The following is a 10,365-nucleotide window of genomic DNA, read 5'->3' as shown; positions in this document are numbered from 1 at the left end:
AGGCTCTTGCTTAACCTATCATTTTTTTTCCGAGTCGCTACACTCCTCTCAAATATTTCACTCACTAGAAACCCTCCATTAGAGAAGAAAAAGAAGGGAGCTATTGAGGCTAGGGTTTGGCGATTTCAAGGTCGCTCCTCCTCAAATTTGTTGTGGATTTTATAAGACAAATGTATGGAGGCTCTTTATCTAGGGTTAGCTCTCACCCTATAGTCCTATAAAAGTGTTTTTCAAAACTTGCAACACATCAAAACCTAGATCTTTCACTCTTCAACATGGGTTCAACCTTCAATTGTTTTAAGTGGCTTTATTATGAAGTAATGTGATTGTATTGATGTTGATTATGGTTTTATGAAGAAAACTCTCAGACAACCCATGTTTTCCTAAAGTCTTCAATGGTGCCCTAATAAGTGGGTTTGTGGATTGTTCAACCAAGTGATTAAGAGATGCTTGAATTGAATTAGTTTATTGAAGTAATATGATTATGCATGCCTAATTATGAATAATTGTTGGTATGTGGAGAAACAAAGAATGTATGCATGACAATGATATGAAGAATGAATGCATGAACATGGTATGAGGTTTGTGGTGTCTGATCTAAATGCAAGTAATGTAATCATACCTAGAATGCAAGTGTGCTAGTATTGAAAGGACATTCTCAATTATACACTTATGAACAAAGATATTTGCATGTAGAAAGTTTCTTCCTTTTTAATGAAATCATGTATGAAGTTATAAGATCATGAATGTTATTATGTGTTGATTTGAAAGGTTATTCTCAACTCTTCACTAAAATATGTTAATGGATTCTTATATGAAAGGTTATTCTCATGTTTGAATCTATAAGTTATTCTCATGTTGGGAGAAGATGGATGCCCTCATGATAGTTGATGCGGGGTATCTAGTAGCAATCATTAGAGATGGATGCCCATACGTTAGTTGAGGCTAGGTTATCTAGCAACAATCTCCATCCCCAAAAGACTTACGCATGTTAGTATGAGATGGATGCCCATACATTAGTTGAGGTGGGGTTATCTAGTAACAATCTATATTCCTTAATGAACTAATGACATGAACTACTCTATGGGAATGAAGGCTAAGCACCGAGAGGTCATTGAGTGGGATGGATGCTCTCATGATAGTTGAGGCGGGGTATCTAGTAGAAATCCATTGTTATGGATGCACATGCGTTAGTTGAGGTGGGGTGTCATGTAGCAAGTTCTTTGTCCCTTAACTATGTGACCACATAGGATAGCTAGTGGATCCATTAGGTTAATCACCGATCGACCTTAGGAAAGTTGATCACCTTCTTACGGTGTGGGGTTACATGACACAGTATTCTATGATTTAGCACAAATAGTCTATGTCGGTTAAATGCTTATTCCCATCATGTGAGGTACCCATTATGGTTTCTTGAGAAGTTCTATGACGCGTGGGTAGTAGTATAGGATGCTTTCCATGCATTTGCACGAGTAGGCTTCAAGAGGGCTATAGTGAAAATCTTTACTTCCTAATGAATGAATGTGTTCTAAATGAACAAATGAAGAAAGTTGCCTTTATGTCTTCTATGATATGATGTATGTCTCACATGACTATATGAAATGGTGTATTTCTTCTATGATATGATGTATGTCTCACATATCTAAATGAAATGGTGTATGTATGATGTATGTTGTAGTTGACTAAACGTTATGAAACATGTTTCACTTGAGTTAGTGATAAGAGTTGTTTAGCATGATATGTTGAAATGTAAGGAGTCTTATCTATAGTGGCCTAGAGGAACACTTAGGTGTGGTGTGAAGATGCAGTATGGGATGCCACTGCATATCTTACTTAAGTGTGTCTTAGGGTTATTATATATAGGGACCCTAAGATGATTGAGATGCCTTGCTTAATGTATAAGTTCTTGTATTGTGTCTTGACATTAAAGGAGCATGAGGAGAATGGTAAGTTCACCTTTGGTGGAAATGTGATGATAATGACTTGAATGTTGGTAATACTTGTATTTGATGCCTCTTATTCTTATGTTCATGAAATATGTTGAAATTGGTATCATGCATGGTTTCCAAACCAAAATAGTCTGTTTTATCATGTTTTCTCATGGTCATCATACTTAGTACATTTGTGTGTACTAACTTTATATTTTCCTCTATGTCTGCAAGTGTAGGCTCCGGCAAGTGACTATTTTCCTTTTGTGACAATTACAGTTTGTTCGAACAACCCTTTGGAGTAAATACTTAGCTCTATCAAATGACTGATCCATAATTGATCCACCTGGAAATCCCTTGAGAATCTCTTTGTTTCGACTACTCAAAGATTGGAAGAAATATTGTAACAAAACGACCTTAAATAAATCATGCCTTGGTCACCTAACAACCCATTCTTTAAATCTAAGCCAAACTTCATAAAGTGGTTCTTTCAGATTTTGCTGAAAGTTTTTCATTTCATCTCTCAACTCAACTTCAAGAGAAATGGAAATATATCTCTTAAGAAAAGTAGCCTTCAGTTCCACCCAAGTGGTGGATTGACCCTCTGGGTCTCCAAGCCATCTGGTAGTGTCTCTAGTTAATGAGAAAGGAATCAATCTCAATCAAACCAATTCTTGACTTATACTCCCCATTTTAAAACCACTTTGCCTCCTAATAGCACTTTAATTTTTTAATCTGAAGCATTGGACTTGTCACTTGAAATACAACATGTCCTACCTCTGGCGGTAGGCAAATTGATTTGACTACACCTATCTCCATGGGTGCTTCATTTTCAGTGAATTCATTTTCTAACCCCATATCACCAACAATTAATTTGTCATCCTATTGATTCATCTTGTCATGTTTTTGGCAAGCAACAACACAAATAAAAAGTAACAAGAACACAAAAAACACACAAGTTCAAATTTAAAAATCAGTAAAAGATTATCGTTAACCTATCTGTGGCAATGACGCCGTATAAACGCTCAATTTTGTTTCAAATTTCAGAGCGTAGACAATCAAATTTAACATAATAACGCAACTTTTGAGGTCGGGGTCAAACCACAAGGATTGGTAGATGTGACTCTTCTTCAAGTGATTTGACTATTCGAACAAAATAGAAAATTGAGTTCTCAATAATTGGAGGTTTTAGATAACAACTAAAAATTCATCAAAATTATGCAAAACATAGGGAGTCAACAAAAATAAGATCTAAAAACATCTACAAGTAGTAGGGGTGTGTGCATAGTTATTGGGGTATATTTTTCTTTAGTTAATATGACTAGGAATTAACAAGATGGATTTACAAATTCTAACTCCCAAATAAGACAGGTCTCTTACATTGTACCATAGATGTTTGCGAAAATGGAAAAACATGTAATGTGAAAAAAGAAGACAAATGGGGGGAGGGGTGGTTGGAAATAATAACATGGATTTTTTCTTTTTTTACTAAATGTCTAAAATTCAATTTCAATTTTTTTTGGAATAATACGAATTAACACCCACATACCATTTTTAGTTGGATCCTTTGCCTTGTCATTATCGTGAGACTTTTACATGTTTTCTTGGCATGATGTTTGAGTAAACATCGAGTGTTCAATACATATATATCTTAGTACTTCTTTTAATTTGTATTACTAAAATATTTAGAATAACAACTTTGGGTAACTTTGTAAAAAGCAACAATGTATATAAAATTATTAAAACCCGAAACTTTAAAACTCGTACACAAATAGAATCTAAAGAAGATCAAAAATAGTATGGAAAATATTTTTCGTAAGGAAGAAAATTTGATCCAACTTAATGCAAAGTGTTTTCTTAAAGAAATTATTATCCTAAAGTACCCGAGGTTAATGAAATTATCCCCTCCCCACATGATAGAATGGTCTTACGCATAGATGTTTCGGTACGCAATTTGTCACGCCCTGAGACTACCCCCAAGATGCGGACACGGGACCTAGGACCAGAATTGACCCCAAGCTAACCCTGTTGGCATGATCATAAGCATACTAAAGATAAGTTGAATAATAAATTGATACGGAAGCTATAATCATACATAAAACGAAAAAAATGGGGAATACCCATATACTATAACTGAGAGATATGAAAATTGATGAGTTTAATACAGAGAAGATATTAACTCAATTGTAAACTGAATATAACTATGTCTGAAATAAGTCTCTAAACTGACTAGAAATGTTGGGAAATGCCCCAACTAGATCTACCAAAATTGAAACTAAAGACTAAAAGCGATAAAGATAAACATGTCACTAGTCCTTGAAGAATGAGGACTCATCACTGATGTTGATGAACTGAAGATCGGGAACTGATCTAAGCGTGATCTGAATGCTGAGAACCTGAACCTACATCATGAGAAGATGTAGCGCAAAGTATGTGTCAGTACTTGAAAGGTACTGAGCATGCAGGATAGAATAAAGCTGAAATAACATAAAACTAAACAAAGAAATAAAGCAATGATATAATATGAACATGATATAGATACTGAATGCTGAGCTAACTGAATATTGGATATACTGATAAATGGTCAATGAAATAGAATCTCAATAAACAGTGGGAGCTACTAATAACCGATAGTAAAACCACATGAGATAAATGTGGAGTCCGATGTATATGCCCCATCGAGAGGACCCAATATACCCTGCCAGAGGTATGGAGGCATACTGGTGTGAACACAGAATTGATGCCCACAGAGGGGACTTACAACCTACGTGGCTAGTAGTTCTGGGACAATTTGGGTATGTTGAACCCTAGTCCAACTCGGTATTATGCACTCCCAATAGATTAGGTAACACATTATGACTGAATTTCTGTAAGTTACTGGATAGCTCAAACTGAACATGCAAACTGAGTATGCAACAATTAAACTGATATTGATGCATTGAAAACTGAGGCATGTATAACTGAATAACTGAAATATCTTACCTAGCATGTGTAGTTCAAGAACTAAAGAAATACATAGCTAGGGTTCTGGAATTCATGCAATAAACTGTATATTAACATACTAATCTGATTTTGATCATTCTAACAGCTAAGAACCCAATAATTCTAACATTCAAGAAACCTTAGGTCTAGTCATAATAAGGGAATCAAGAAACTGACTGAATACTAGGGACCTAATGGGTGAAAGGAACCCACTAGTGAAATCCCACATACCTGGTGACGAATTCCACGGAGAAATCTTTAGATTTTGGGGCTGGAACTAATGGCACTTTGCTGTGTTCTTGAACTAGGGTTCTTGAGTTCTCCTCTCCTCTAACGCTCTAATTTTCTAAGTTTTGATTAATGATTTGACTTAGGTAACCTCTAGTTATGTTTCTTGGCTAAACCTAACCAAAACCACGTAGTTTATGGTTAAAACGACGTAGTTTAGGGGTCCAACGCAAAAGGAAAAGACCAAAAGACCCCTGATTTAAAATCTACTGAAGCGACCTACGGACTGATCGACGATCTGTCGATGGATCAACGATCCATCCTGTCAGTCTGTCGATGACTTTAGAGAGTAGGTTATGAGGGTCTCGACCTATGGAATAATCGATGACCCATCGATGGATTCACGATCCGTCATGTCTGTCTATCTGTTGATCAACTTTAGAGACCAAGTTTTGAGGGCCTCGACCTACGGACTGATCGACAATCCGTCGATGGATCCACGATCCGTCAAGTCAGTATGTGGGTCATGCATTAGAATGTTTTTTGTCTGAATTTCTGGGGATGTTTGCAGATGCAAACCACGGACCACCAGCACAGGCCGTGGGTCACCCTATGGTGCGTGGGTGGCAATTGTGGGAGGCACCTACAACTTCTGGAAATCAGCATTAAGTTTTATTTTTGGATACGGGGTGTTACATTATCTCCCCCTTGGGAACATTCATCCTCGAATGAAGACTAAACTAGCTGAGTATGGAGGGAAGGAGTTGGAATCTCTACCACTAAGTACTAGAAACTGATTTTCTGACTGAACTGAGTTCCAAGAACATGCAAATAGACTGAAGATGCAAGTACTAACTGAAGGACCATAATAATAAGACTGAATATGCGCAAGAATGACTGAAAAAACTGATGAGGAATTATTACCTCAAGCTGTAGTGGAATCGAAAGGAAAGAGGTGAGGGTACTTGGACTTCATGGCTGCTTCTGCTTCCCAAGTAGCTCCCTCTACGGACTGACTCATCCACAAAACCTTGACTGAAGAGACTTCTTTGTTTCTCAACCTTCTAACCTAACGATCAAGAATCTCAAGTGGTACATCCTCATAAGAAAGAATATCTTTCACGGCCACACTCTCTAATGGCACAACGGATGCTGGATCACCCACACATTTCTTCAAAAGTAAGATGCGGAAAATAGGATGCACTGTTGGTAACTCTAACTCATAAGCCATTTTACCAATCCTTTTCAGAATCTTGTAAGGGCCTATATATCTAGGACTAAGCTTCCCTTTCTTGCCAAATCTCATCACCCCTTTCATAGGTGACACCTTCAGGTAAATCCACTCATCGGCTTGGAACTCTAGTTCCCTTCTCCTTACATCTACATAAGACTTCTGGTGACTCTGGGCAGTCTTAAGTCTATCTCTGATGAGTTGCACCTATTCCATAGCATAATGGACTGAATGTGTCCCTATCAAGGTTGTTTCACCTACTTCAAACCAGCCCACAGGAGATCTACATATACGCCTATACAATGCCTCATAAGGGGCCATCTGAATGCTGGAATGGTAACTATTGTTGTAGGCGAACTCAATAAGAGGAAGGTGATCATCCCAACTACCCTTGAAGTTGATCACACAAGCTCTCAACATGTTCTCGAAGGTCTGAATGGTACACTCTGCCTGGCCATCCATTTGTGGATGAAATGTTGTACTAAGGTTAATGTACGTACCAAGATCCTTCTGAAATAACTTCCAGAAATGAGAGGTAAACTGAGGACCTCTATCTGAGATGATAGAGAAAGGAACCCCATGCAACCTCACAATCTCATTAATGTTAAACTTGGCGTAATCCTCCGCCGAATCTGTAGTCTTGACCGCCAAAAAGAGAGAAGACTTAGTACCTATATCAAGAATCCCCCAAATGGAGTCATGATGTCTGCGAGTATGACGTAAACCTGTGTTGAAGTTCAAATCGATCACTTCCAACTTCCAAGTAGGAATGTCAATCCATTAAGTCATACCTCCTGGTTTCTGATCTTCTTCCTTGACTTGCTGGCAATTGGGGAACTTAGCCACAAAGTCTGCTATATCTCTTTTCATACCATTCCAGCAATAGACTTCCTGCAGATCGCAGTACATCTTAGTGGCACCTGGATGAATAGAATATCTGGAGTTATGGGCCTTTGCAAGAATATGTTGTCTCAATTCACCCATATCAGGAACACACAATTTACCCTAATAGCAAAGTACACCATCTCCCTCTTGGGAGAAAACCTCCACTCTCTGATTGTGGACTGCACCCTTAAGTTCAAACAAGATTGGATCACTTTTTTTCTTTTCCTTAAGCTCTACTACCAAAGAAGATTCTGACACATTCTGAACTGTGACACCATCACTATAAGAAAAAGCCTTATTTAAGACCAAGATTTAGGGACGAGTGAATTATCACGTCTCTAAAAGTGTATCTATTGGGAGGAGATTATATTTCGGTCCTTATTTGAACATTTTATTGAGAAGGTATTAAATCTAGTCCTTAAAAAAATAATTCACTGGTCCCAAAATCTATTGAGGGCCTTGAGCGGAAAAAAATTTCCACCATTTTTGTACTATAATATTAAAAAAAATGAAACTTTTATTTTAGTCAAAACTTTAAGGGCTAAAAATTAAAGTATACGTACAGAAGGGTATAAACATCGTCTCTTTTATCTCAAAACACAGCAGCCCGTCGCCCTAGTTTGAGCTCTAAGATCACCATTCCAACTGATCAAGGTTGTCACTCTGCCCTAATCTCAACTTTTTTTTGCTTTAGCTTGACGTTTCTCTGCCCTAATCGCATATTTTTGTTGTTATCGTTGCTGCTCTGCTCAAAATAGAATTCCATCCAAGCTTTGCTCGAAACAAAAATCTAGGTTGGTTCCTCTTTCGATCGTGTTGTTGTTTGTTCTATATGTTATATTGATTTCGTTTTTTTCATTGTTTTATTCTAGCTATTCTTTTTGTTGTTGTTGCTTAATCTTGACATTCCTATACCCTAATCGTGTTTTTTTCCTTGTATTGCTGCTCAGCTCAAAAAGAAATTTCACCCAGCTTTGCTCGAAATAGAATTTCAGGTTTGTTCCTCTTCCGATCGAGTTGTTGTGTTTCTTCTATATGTACTGATGTCATTTTTCATTGTTGTATTCAAGCTACTCTTTTTGTTCTTCCTGCTTAATCTTGACGTTCCTCTGCCCTAATCACGTTTTTGTTCTTGTATTGTTGCTGCTCTGTTCAAAATAGATTCCACCCCAGCTTGCACGAAACAGAATTACAGGTTGGTTCCTCTTCCGATCGAGTTGTTGTGTTTCTTCTATATGTTCTATTGATGTCGTTTTATCATTGTTTTATTCAAGCTGTTCTCTTTGTTCTTCCTCTTTTTTAACAACAAATAGGTTAATGGTTTCAAAATCTAGTCTCTTTTCAGTCATATAATGAAAATAGTCATATAACCTTCCTCATTTTGATATGAAGTCTGTGTTTGGCCTCCGACATTCTTCTTGTTAGCTGTAGAACTAATGTGTCTATGCCTAGGGGAGCAAAACTTTGATTCATCGCATTCATAATGTGAAAGTGATCACCTTCATCCACGAATGTAACAAATCGATAACCTCGTTATGTGCAATATTTCTCTATACTTTACAACCTGAATTCCATTGATTGAGGAATAGTTGGCCCTGAATATCTTTTGAAACATGTAATATTTGAAATTAGCTGCCACGTCAGCTATGAAAATATAGTATATTTAGTGGTATTAACTGAATGTTTTTCATCTGAATCAAGTCTTGCGGATGCAATCTATTTATTTTTTGTTAAAAAATGCATTTCATTCAATTTTGGGCTATGAAAATATAGTATATTTAGTGGTATTAACTGAATGTTTTTCATCTGAATCAAGTCTTGCGGAGTTGAGCCTAAAATTTAACTTAATGTTACGCATCAAGGTACCATTGTATACTTATATTTGCGCATCTGCATGTCTGATAATTTTGTTATTACTAGTTTTCTTGATTCTTTCTTTATGTATTAGTTTGAGGATGCGATTAAGTCATTCTTAACTTTAGGATAACTTAGTTATGAGTAAAGAATTTTTAATCACAAACGACTACCAATAAGAATTTTTTTAATCAGAAGCGACTATTTTGTGTAAGTACAAAGCTATTGAAGATAACATGTTTTAAAATAAGTAGTATTTTATGTTTCTTAACATGTTTTAAAAATAAGTAGTATTTTATGTTTCTTAACATTGTTTTAAAATAAGTTAGTATTTTATGTTTCTTAATGCAATCTATTATTTTTGTTAAAAATGCATTTCATTCAATTTTGGAATCCAAAAAGTCACATGTGATTTGAGTGAGTTGTACAATAAGCCTCCCTATCAGATAATTAGATACTCCATCTATCTTATCTTAAAATGAGTTAAATAGAACACCATGAATAATGCCTTTAAACAAATAGTATGCATTTTAACCAGTGGTGTATCAATCATAACACACATTTCTGTTTCGTGCATCTATTATAACAAGTTCTATGGATCTTAGTTGTTTTTTTTATCCTTTATCTTTTATAATATAACTTTTATGTACTTGTCAAGGTTATGGCTCCTAGTAAGCAATGGATGCAACTAGTTGACCATCGGCTCGATGAAACCTATTTAGTAGAGTGCAAAAGTTTTTGGATTATGCCTTCCAAAAAAACAGGAGAAGAAAAATGAAATACGATGTCCATGTGTCAAATGTTACAATACAACTTTAGGAACTCGTAAAACAGTTGAGACACAGTTGCAAGTATATGGAATAATTATGAATTATACTTTTTGGTATCACCATGGAGAACGTTTGGGTGAGCCAGTGTCAGAATCTGAATTTGAATTTGAATCTGAAGATGGTGATGAAGTAGAAGAATGTGATAGTGAGGATGAAGTATAAGAATCGTTGAGGGATTTATATCCTAATCTTAATGGAGGAACTACACACACTGATGGTGATGATTTACTTGAGGAGGAACCAAATGTTGAAGCAAAAAGATTTTACAACTTATTGAAGGATTTCGAGCAGCCTCTATATCAAAATTCCAAAGCTTCAAAGCTTTCCTCTTTGATTAAACTGCTTCACATCAAAAGTATGGGTCGTTGGAGTAATGCGTCATTTACAATGTTATTGAAAATGTTGAAAGAGGAGTTGTTGCCGGATG

At 36.2% G+C, this 10,365-nt stretch overlaps 1 protein-coding gene across 1 annotated transcript in view; it reads left to right on the top strand.

Annotated features, from left to right (window-relative positions):
- LOC107059949 (uncharacterized) overlaps positions 1-10,365 on the top strand; it is a 21,908-nt gene that overhangs the window by 512 nt on the left and 11,031 nt on the right. The window lies entirely within an intron of this gene.

Source organism: Solanum tuberosum, unplaced genomic scaffold (assembly GCF_000226075.1).
Source record: "Solanum tuberosum cultivar DM 1-3 516 R44 unplaced genomic scaffold, SolTub_3.0 scf00049, whole genome shotgun sequence".
Classification (NCBI taxonomy): Eukaryota; Viridiplantae; Streptophyta; class Magnoliopsida; order Solanales; family Solanaceae; genus Solanum; species Solanum tuberosum.
Note: the sequence above shows the minus strand (reverse complement) of the source record. Positions and strands in the feature narration are given on the sequence as shown.